Source organism: Pelobates fuscus, chromosome 10, assembly GCF_036172605.1.
Source record: "Pelobates fuscus isolate aPelFus1 chromosome 10, aPelFus1.pri, whole genome shotgun sequence".
Lineage (NCBI taxonomy): Eukaryota > Metazoa > Chordata > Amphibia > Anura > Pelobatidae > Pelobates > Pelobates fuscus.
Window position 1 is genome coordinate 108,088,714 of NC_086326.1, and position 11,851 is coordinate 108,100,564.

An 11,851-nucleotide genomic window follows, 5' to 3' on the forward strand; every position below is an offset into this window, starting at 1 on the left:
CCTACCCAGAGGCCCGGCGACCCGTCCCCCCTTCGCTCCGTGCAACCGAGCAGCCATGGCGTCAAGCTTCCTGCCTTCCCCTTTACTCCTAAGAACACATAATGTTCGTGGCCTTAATTCCCCTGAAAAGAGACAACACCAGCTTCGAACGCTATGGTCCCAAAAGACCTCCATAGCATTCATTCAGGAAACACACCTTAACCCCTTAAGGACCAACCTTCTGGAATAAAAGGGAATCATGACATGTGACACACGTCATGTGTCCTTAAGGGGTTAAAGGGGAGGATGCACCCCAGTTGGAAGACATTCCCCTTAGGCTATTACGCCAACAATCCCGAATCTAAACGAGCGGGAGTCGCCATTATCTTCTCTCATAATGTCCCTTTCCTTAGCTCGGCCTCACAGGCTGACCCCCTGGGCAGATATCTATTTGTGAAAGGCACAATAGCAGGCCACAGGTACACTTTCGCCACGATTTACTGCCCCAATAAAGGTCAGCACCGATTCCTAGCACAAACCCTCACGCGACTGGAGAGATTCCATGAGGGAACCCTGGTCCTTGCCGGTGATCTCAACATCCCACTGGACCCCCGGATGGACTCATCCGTGGGCACCAGCACCATCCCCTCACACTGTATACGAAAGGCCAAACAAGCACTGGCTAAGTCAGGCCTGGTCGACTGCTGGAGGGTGGCGCATCCCGACGACAAAGATTACACGTGCTATTCCGCAGCCCACACCAGATATAGTAGGATAGACTATATCTTCCTGGCCCAAGAATACCTTCCCTTCCTGTTAGCCTCCACCATAGGGATCCAACACGACTCAGACCACGCCCCAGTCCAAATGACACTAAAATCACCCCTCTTTAAACCTCGTGAACGCCACTGGAGACTCAATGAAAGCATACTGTCGGACAACAACATTACCACACAAATATCCCAAACACTGACCCAATATTTTGCTGACAATGTCAGACCTGACACCGCCCCCCTTACAGTATGGGAGGCGCACAAATGCGTTATACGGGGACAGTTGATTAAACTCTGTACCCAGCGGAAAAAGGAACACAATGCCAAGATTCAGGAACTGACGCATAAGATAGCAGACCTAGAGACACGACACAAAAGGGACCAAACAGACGACACATACCGCCACCTCACAGACACTCGCAGACAACTCAGGGACCTCCTATCCCAGAACCTACTACACACCATCCGCAAGTCCAATAGACACTTCTATGAGTTCTCCAACAAATGTGGTAGGACACTGGCCCGAACCCTGACACAGAGACAGAGGCAACACTACATCCATCGGATCATGGGGCGGGACGGGACGATGAAAAGGTCTCCGACGGATATCCTCCAGACGTTCAGGCTTTTTTACTCGGAGCTGTATAACCTGGACACTGCTGCGCGGCGAACAGACTCGTCTCAGCACCTTCGTAGAATAGACACCTTCCTTGCAGAACACGTCGGCCGCACGCTCCCGGAGGACCTGGCCGAGGAACTGGAACAACCCATCACGGAGGAAGAACTGGCCGCCGCACTCAAACGGTCTAAATCCAATAAGGCTCCGGGCCCCGACGGTTTACCGATATCGTACCTGCGGAGGTTCAGGGAAACACTGTTCCCGCACCTGCTGCAGGTCTTCAACTCCTTACTAGAGGGGGGCCGATTCCCAACAGACTCTCTCCACGCCACAGTGACGGTCATACCGAAGGAGGGAAAGGACCCCACCAACTGCGGGAGTTACAGACCGATCTCGCTTCTCAACGTGGATCTCAAGCTTTTCGCCAAAACCCTAGCCTTGAGGCTCTCCCGTGTCCTCCCCACACTTGTCCACCCGGACCAGGTTTGGTTTATCCCAGGATGAGAGGCGCGGGACAATACCATACGCGCCCTGCATATGATCCACTCTGCCCGGTCGACGAAACGGAACCTAGTTCTGGTCTCCACAGATGCGGAAAAGGCCTTCGACCGGTAGACTGGCAGTACCTCGAGGCCACCCTACGCCATATGCAATTTGGACCCCACATCCGTTCCTGGATCATGGCCCTGTACACTACCCCGACGGCCCGCATTAGAATGAACGGCGCACTCTCCGCACCCTTTCCCATTCGCAACGGCACCAGACCCCTCCTGTTTGCCCTCACTCTGGAACCCTTCCTGGAGGCGGTCAGATGGGACGGGGGTATCACGGGGTATAAGCTTAACCATACGGTACATAAAGTAGCCGCATACGCGGACGACATGCTATTTTTCCTGGACAACCCCACTATCTCATTCCCCAACCTCCTCAGAGCCTTCAGGAGTTTTGGCGACGTCTCCAACCTTAAGCTGAATATGAGCAAGTCAGAAGCCCTCCCGATCTCGCTCACAACTGAGAGAATTACACATCTACGTTCGCAGTTCCACTTTTCGTGGTGCGACTCCAAACGACCTGACACTCCTTTATCAGTTGAATTTCCTCACCATACTCTCATTTCTACAATCAGACCTACGGCGCTGGAAAGGCCTCTATGTCTCCTGGTTCGGCCGGATTAATGCTGTAAAGATGAACGTGCTCCCGCGCCTTCTGTTCCTGTTCCAAACGATTCCCATTACTATACCCAGAACGTACTTCCAAACACTAAACGCGGCGATACGACAATTCGTTTGGAACGGGAAAGCGAGCAGAGTCAGCAAGACGCTGCTAGAGCGACCTAAATCCCGTGGAGGCGCGGGTCTCCCGTCTTTCCAGGGATACTACCACGCAGCACATTTGCTAAGGGTGATAGATCGGCATGCACGTCCCACAGCAAAGCTATGGGTCCCCATGGAACAAGTGCAAGCGGGAGGCACGCTCCCCTCCCGCCTCTGGCTCGGCTCCCTCACGCTGGGTTCGCTGTGAACGGGCAACCCACTGATCGACGCCACGCTCCGGGTCTGGTGCTCATTACGCTACTCACAACAAATCTCACCACCACGGATGTCCCCCTCACTCCCATCACACACAACCCGAGGGTGGGGGGGGGGGACTCACGCCCGCAGACCTACACTAATTTACTGACACAGACTGGCTCAGCTTCCAGCAGCTACTGCACGGGAACCGACTCAAACCCTTGACGGATATCCTGGGAGACAAGACGCCCACAGGCCTAGACCACCTCCACTATTTTCAAATACGAGCATACTATGCGACCTTCCCCAACAAACAGTGCCTACACAGACCCCCCACGCAGTTTGAAACACTATGCACAACCCGATCTCACCCGGAAAGGGGAGTCTCCATTCTGTATGCAACCCTCCTCAACAGTGCACACCAGACACACCCCAGATACGTAACCAGATGGGAGAAAGAATCGGGGTCCACGCTCTCTGACCAGGAATGGGATAAGATATTCATACTGACGCATAAATGCTCCATCAGCTCCAAATCTCAGGAGACAAGCTTTAAGATTCTCACACACTGGTATAGGACCCCAGACGTTCTGCACTGTATAGACCCAGAGACGCCAGATGCTGGAGATGCGGTGCCCCCGACGGCTCCTTTATCCACATATGGTGGAGCTGCCCTGACATCGCACCATACTGGACAATAATTAGAGAGACCATCCGACTCATTACAGACATTGCCTTACCGCTCCATCCCCTCACCATGCTCCTACATCACACGGACATGTCATCTCAGCATACAAAAAATCCCTAATTAAACACCTACTGACAGCAGCCACTACACTAATCCCAACTAGGTGGAAACAAAAGGATGCGCCCACTCTCCGGCAGTGGATGGATAGGGTGGGGGAGATATACCACTTGGAATCACTCACGGCGGCACTGCATGACAGGCAAGAGAAATGCACCCGCACCTGGACGCCATGGCTGTGGTACCTCGCGACGGGCGGAGCCGGGCTCCCAATTGACTTGAGGGACGGTTACGCCTCCACCCAAGAGCCGTTCATCCCAACCCCCCCGCCACACTTTCCCCCCGCAAGATCGACCCCGTGATAACACTCACGAGTCGAACACCAGAATGGTAAACGTCAGAATCACCGAACCGAAGAGCCACTCATTCCAGAACCACCTTGATAGGACCCCACACATTTCCTATTCACACAGACCCCCTTAGCTGTGCTATATATACCAGCCTAACCAGCGGATCCCTGGCCAAGGGACTGTTGTCCTCGCCACCACACCGATCCGAACTCCGAGGCTGGAGTACACTGACCCCCTCGCAGGGAACATGCCCCGATATGACCTGTACCTTAGAAGACAGATGCTGTCACCCTGACTTCACACAGCTGACCGATACGTCTGCATCCTCCGCAGTCACAGACCGGGGAATCCTCCCCAACACGCCCCAAAAATACCCCCCGAAACGTCTGGAACACATTAACTTTACCTTCAGTCACCAAGATGCCGAACAGCCCCCCCACATTTACCACAGCTTGTTCAACGTTCGCTGTTTGATGGTGCAAAGTGTAAGAGTATATGCCTATGTGCCTCCCCTGGTTTGTTGATAAGTTTGTGAAATCTGTTAACTGCTCTCGAACTATCATTAGTGACTTCATGTACTCAACTATATCTCCTAAGAGGTGCCCTGCGCCTCGATTATGTCTGCCTATTGCCATGCAGGTTGTACAACCGCTTTACCCATATCCTGTTGATGTTCTCTAAAACTGCATTTTACTTCACCTGTACTTCGTGTACTAAAATAAAGATTGTCAAAAAAAACCAAAAAAAACAATAGAAAGTAGGTCCAGGCACTCAAAGGTTCTTCAAAGAGGCAGATTTATTGAGAACTGAATTCGCAACTGCGACGGACCGCCTGCCACCCCGACCGCGTGCCTTCGTCAATTGAGGCTCATAGTGCTCACCAAGGACTCCAAGCACTCCACCAGTCACCATCAGCTCTGTAGCCCCCTAGCTGCCGTAACTTGGCTGGGGGTCTCGCTGTCCCTTCCCACCCTGGACCAAATTCCTGGATCCAGCTCCCAGTGGGAAGGCCGCTCCTCCAAGAGAGTATAGCTGTAAAGCTCTTATAAGAGCTAGTGATATAGCTTGTATAGCAGGTCCCTACAAACTTTCGGCTCGGCTCTATGTTGAGGGTAAAGCAGGACTGAATTTTAATGGTGCCACATTGGCCTTTTATGACAGTCCCCATGCAAGGGGTACGCCCACATGGATCTTGTTGGGGACTCCAACACAAAGACACAGACCAATAAGAATGGTGATTAAATGCATGGTAACAAACATACAATAACAAACATACAATTTTCCCCCTCTGCCTGGGAGATAATTAAGTCAGATACTGTATTAACCCAATTCTCTCAAAAAACCCCCACATATTTTACAAAACCACCAAAGTACCCCAAAAACACATGATATCCCCACAAATATCCCCTGATAGCCCTGATCTGGGTGACCAACATATCCAAAGATCACCCAGATCAGTTCAGGGGTTCAGGAATTTCCTGGAAATCACATTTTGACCAACCGCACGCATGGTTCCATGCCCAAATTTATAATTTTTTTGATTATCTTTTAATCATGGATGCACAATATTTTGATTATGATATACATGCATGTATTTATGCACAACCTATTTTTTAATTGACTGATTGGATATATGTTTTTCACTAATTGTGTTAATAGTCAAATAAAGTTTACACCCTTTAAATATAGCATTAGTTCAATGTGGTGACAGCTTGTCAATGGCCTCTGTGAAGGCCGAAAAGTTGTGAACTCAGTGCTCAATAAATCTGCCTCTTTGAAGAAACCTTGAGTGCCCGGACCTACTTTCTACTATTATCTAATATATAGTAAGAACATCCCTACCATGTAATCACTGACCAAAACAATGGTGGTTACTGATGAGGTTGAACCCTACTATGGCTATTCAGAAGAAAGAACTTAGAATGTATACATGATACATTGCCAACATTTTTGCATCTAAGGTAGACTTTAAAAAAAAACAAGGGTTTGATGGCACTGCCCCACATACTCTACCTCTTCCACACACTGCCAATAGCATTACCAAACAAATTGATTAAACTCCTTCAACTTGACACAATGTACAATTTTACCCTGTTTCGACTCAATAAAAATTATATATCAATGTGCACGTCTGGAAGCGGAAACCCCCTAGAGTAGCCCAGCGTAATTTAGGACTCCCATACACCAAAGGGGGACTGGGCTTACCAGACATCAGGACCTACTATAGAGCTTCGGCGCTAGCGCAGGGGGTACACATATTAACCAGAGACAAAAAAGTAAAATATCCACACTGAAAACAGAACACATAGAACTGTTTGGACATGTGGATATAATCTGGATTCGTAGTTAAGAAAAAAGAAGCTTTTAAATAATTGCAAAATGTGTATTGGAACCAAAAAGTGTTGTACTAAAAAAGATAGGTCAGGATAGTTTCTAAAGCTAGCTTTCTTCTGACTCAGATTAACTTCTAATAGTCCTTATAACGAAGGCTTTAATAAAGATGGCCAAATAGAAAGGGTATCTAGAAAGTTAAATTGCTAGCTAGGTAGGGGAGATTGTTTAGTCTATTTGAGGAGTATTATCTCCAGTTAGTTTGCAAAATATGTAGTTTAGCCGATGAGACAAATATCGAAGGTTTTTATCAGGTAAAATACACTTGTAGCGAAGTCTCTAATCAGCATAAGTATACGACTAGCTGAAAAGATAAAGCAGCATAGTAAAAACATAAAGCCTCTCTCCCTGTAAATCTTGCTACATAGTCAGAAATATAGGAAAAAGAAAGGTGAAAAAATAGTGCTTATGAAAATTCCATGCTTCCATGCTTCCAAGTCTGCATGGTGTGACACACCGAAGTGATAGTGTGCCCTGTGAAGTGATGAGTTGCCCAACGCGCGTTTCGGTGCACTGCGTGTGCACCTTCGTCAGGGGTAAAAGATATACTGACTCTGTATCTGTTTTTAAACTCTAAGCCCCACGTGGGATCAGTGACCGGCAGCCAATCGAAAGGTGCCGTGTGGATTGTTATTGAGCTGTCTAGAATATCTTATCTTGATTGGAACACAACTCCTAATGATAGGACATTTTGATGTTAATCACATGGTCCTAACTTATTAATGATTTTTTTCGTCGGGTAGCTTTTTTACCCTTGGTAATTTCAAATACTGTGATGTGTTTTCAATTAGATTGAATTCGTTTACTGGACTAGATTTCAATTGAGATATCATGAAGATATTGATGTACTAATAGAAGAGGCATAATTTAAATGCAAGTTGGTCAGATTAATATTATTGTTATCGTCATCATGATTTATCCGTCTAAGGTATTAGTTCTTTTGGTCCAATCATTTAAAACTCTTCTTTGGTAATGATAGAGGTTTTTGAATCAATGCTTATAATGTCCTGGATTATTATTAGTTGGTACACATATTAAGACTCTCAAATTCAACCCACCAACCATTATGGTTACCACTGGAGGACGCTTGTTTGCACCCACAGAACACGACACACTCCTTATGGGCAAATACACTCCCCAAAACTGATCGATTTCTGCTGCGCTCCTGGCAACTCTGGAGTCGCCTAATCCTAGACCCGCACTCACTTCTCAGAGCAGCACCACTTGAGATCTTAGCCACATTCTCCCCAGACCTGCCGATGGCAGGATGGAAAACCAAGGGCATACACAGGGTGATCGACCTCCTAGAGGTCAATAAGATCAAGCCATTTCCTGACCTTCAAAGAAATTCTCCCTACACCTTAGAGTGAAAAATATATTGCTACCTCTTCTGCGAGGCTCTGCTGATAACCCAGGTTTTATCCCCCAAACTAACTAAACCTCTATCTATGTGCTATAATGCCCTCCTCCTAACCCCGTCCCAAGAGAAATTGCCATATATGTCACACTGGGAGGGAGAGCTGGGTCGCCAACTACCCTTGACACAATGGCACGAGGCAATGACAAACACAAAACGAGCCTCAAAGAGCCTTTCGCTCTGGGAAGCGTATTGTAAAATATCCATGAGATGGTACCTAGTTCCGCATAGGTTATCACGCATTTATAGAGATTCGTCTGAGCTATGCTGGACGATGTGGGGAGGGAACAGGTACCATGCTACACATGTTCTGGAAGTGCTCAGTACTGGGAGCCTTCTGGAAGCAGATACAATGGCTCATCTCAAGCACTACCAGTCTCCCCCTCCAGGTAAGACCAGAGCACTACCACCTACACATGATACCTGAGCTGTCAATAAATCCCCATTGTAAGGTGATAATAAACATACTCACAGTGGCAAAGGTTCTCCTAGCACAAAACTGGAAAAGCACAAAAATACCCACCATAGAGGCCATCAGCAGTAGATTAGACATGATATGCTCCTACGAGCAAATGGCTAGCAGGTTGCATGGCCATGCAGACAAACACGACCGGGACTGGGTTGGCTGATCATGCAGACTACAGCACCTCACTGTCAGCACTAGTGGTAACCAAGTGGAACCTATTGATTAACTATGAATCAGCTGTCAAACTCAATACAACAGGAGAGACGTGAATAGATGTAATTAAATGTATATAAATGTGACTAAATGTACATAACTGTTAACCAAATGAACACCGGATATTGCATGGATACCTAGAAGTAGCAATTCGGGGGACTTCATGTCTTATGTTTCATGTCCCCTCTCCCCTCCCCTACACCTTGCTCCCTAATCCCTTACTTGTTTCTTTTTATGCCCCCTCACCCCATCGATACCATAAAAGTCAACAGTGCTGTACAATACCAATTTATACTTGATGTGCATTGTGAGGAGCTACTCAACTGTTATGACCACATACAACCTTGTTTACCAATCATTGTACTGAAACTAAGATTTCCCTGTGTGTTACTGGCAATGTAAACTTGACACAATGTACAATTTTACCCTGTTTTGACTCAATACAAATATATATGGAGAAAAAAAACAAGGGTTTGACATTCCAAACAATATAGAACTGCAAACGGATTGAAACGTAATGAGATAGAAAGGTTATGGCTGGACAGTCTCACAACGTATAATGTACGGGAGGGTAGAAAAGTACCATTGCCACAAGCATTGCAAGTATATATAAACCTTTAGGCGCAAGTAAGTGTAACCCAAAAAACCCTGGGTACAGTGAAAGGGTGGAAAGGAAAAAGCGACTGTAGGGCCAGAAGCCATTATATCACTATGTGGGAAAGAATAGCATAAGTAAAAATAATTTAAAAATAGTGGAGAGATCAAAAACAAACTACATGTTCACCTGGAAGATTTGCATACGCCATAAAACTTGGATGCAGGCAGTCTATCACCCAACCTTCAACTAGCCTCTAGGACAAAGGGAATAGTTGTGTTGTGTCCACGTTCCAAGTAGGGGTAGCCCTGTTATTGGGCCACATGGCTGAGAGAGTCCCAGGCTCAGCAGAAACATAGCAGTGTCAGAGGCTGCAGTAAGCTTAAACTGAACCCCATATTTAACTGCCATGAGCTTACCATGCCCCAGTGGTATGGTATAACAGAGTCTGTAAAGCCTTGGTGACAGTATGGATAGATTGTCTCCACTGCAATGTTGATGTACATGTTCAAGGCACTAACATACAGGTTCATTGCTGTGTGACTACTTCTCAAAGCAGAAGTGTTCATGGAGTCTAAAATAACCATTAAAATCTGTCCATAATGGCACCTTGGCATTTCTTCAAGTCTAAATGGGAGAACTCTTTGTACTGTCCTTTGTATAATCTTAATAACATTATGTCATGCTTCCTGATGTGATAGCATGCTATGATGTCCTACAAAAGGAGGGCTTTATAAGCCGTCAGGCTGGCATAATACAGCCTAAAGATCTGGCCACGCCCCCAGTCCGGATACTTACCCACTGTGCCAATCACGATTGGTGGACCTGCCTGACAACCTACCGACCTGCCCAACAGCCAATCCAGCCGATCCAAGTCATGTGATTGCAGTGACACTGCGATCACATGACTCGGATTGCCTTGATTGCCAGGATTGGCTGCAGGGCAGGCCTGGACTGGGAATGAAAAGCAGCCCTGTGAAGAAATTCTATACTAGCCAGGAAAAAAAACTTTAAAACTGAAAACTACCACTCAAACATGAAAGAAAGATCTCATAGGGCTTCAAAATAAACAAGAGTGGATTTGCTGTAAGCAGACGTGCATTTGCATATAATCAATGTTTCAGTCCATTTTCTTGATATATTAAGAAACGTTTGGTCATTTGGACTGAAATTATGAATGTATGTATGCTATTGCACAGCAGTAAAAAAATAATGTTATCTTGTGTTTTTGAAGTAATAAGAGTGATGGATTGCACCTAAACGGGGTCTGCAGTGCTGGGGGATAGGATGGCTAGAAGGTTGGAGGAGATTTTAAACTAGTAGTGGGGGGGAGGGTCATAGCAATTTACAAAATGGAGATAGGACAGAAAGGAGATGGGCTTTAGCACAGTATAAGGAGGGTGGAGACGGGGGGAGGGGCAAGCTCAGAACAGAGAAGGTATGTAATGTTGATAATTCACAAAATATACAAGTGATGCATGATATTAAATGTATGCTTACTAATGCAAGGAGCCTAAATAACAAAATGGGGGAACTAGAGGAATTAGCATACACTAAACAATATGATATAAAAGGGATAACTGAAACATGGTGGGATGAGACACATGACTGGGCAGTTAACTTAAATGGGTACATGTTATTTAGGAAGGATAGGAAAAACAAGAAGGGTGGTGGGGTATGTTTGTATGTCAACCATGATTTAAAGCCAAATCTTAAGCAAATGGAATGCGATGAGGAAAATGTGGAAGCTTTATGGGTAAATATCTGCTTGGGTGAAAAGAAGGGAAACCAACTATTGGTTGGGATATGTTATAAACCACCTAATGTTAATATTGACGAGGAACAACAGCTGTTTGAGCAAATTGAGAAAGCTGCAAATCTGGGTAACACTTTAATTATTGGAGATTTTAATTACCCGGACATAAATTGGGACAGAGGGACTAGTAGCTCAGCAAAGGGAATTAGGTTTTTAAACTTGTTAAAGGACACCTTTATGTCACAACTTGTACAAGCACCAACTAGAATGGACGCTTGTCTGGACCTGGTTTTAACAAACAACGTTGATCTTTTGACCAACATTCAAGTAGGTGAGCACTTGGGAAATAGTGATCACAATATAGTGTCCTTTGAAATAAACTCAAAAAAACAAAAGTACATGGGGTATACTAAAACATATAATTTTAAAAAGGCCAATTTAAATAAGTTAAGGGAATCTTTACAATATATTGACTGGCATAAACTCTTTAGTGAAAAGAACACTGAGGATAAATGGATCATCTTCCAACAAATATTAGAAAGGTACATTTCTCAGTTTGTAAGATTGGGAAATAAATATAAAAGAAACAAATTAAAACCAATGTGGCTTAGTAGAAAAGTAAAACAAGAGATTAAAAATAAGAAAAGGGCATTTAAAGCATTTAAATCGGACAAATCAGATGCATCTTATAAAAGATATAAGGAAGCAAATAATGCGTGCAAAAAGGCAATTAGACTTGCCAAACTTCAAAATGAAAAAATGATAGCTAAAGAGAGCAAAACCAACCCCAAAGCATTTTGTAAGTACATAAATTCTAAAAAAAAACAAAAATGAAAGTGTAGGTACACTAAAAACTGAAACGGGGTTGTTAGTCAATGAAGACCAGGAAAAGGCAGGAATTTTAAATAACTATTTCTCCTCTGTATATATTAAGGAAGAACCCATGGCAATAGATGTGCAAATGATTGCTACTAAAAACTTGCAGAATAATTGTAATTGGTTAACTCAAGACAAGGTGCTGCAGCAACTAAAGAAA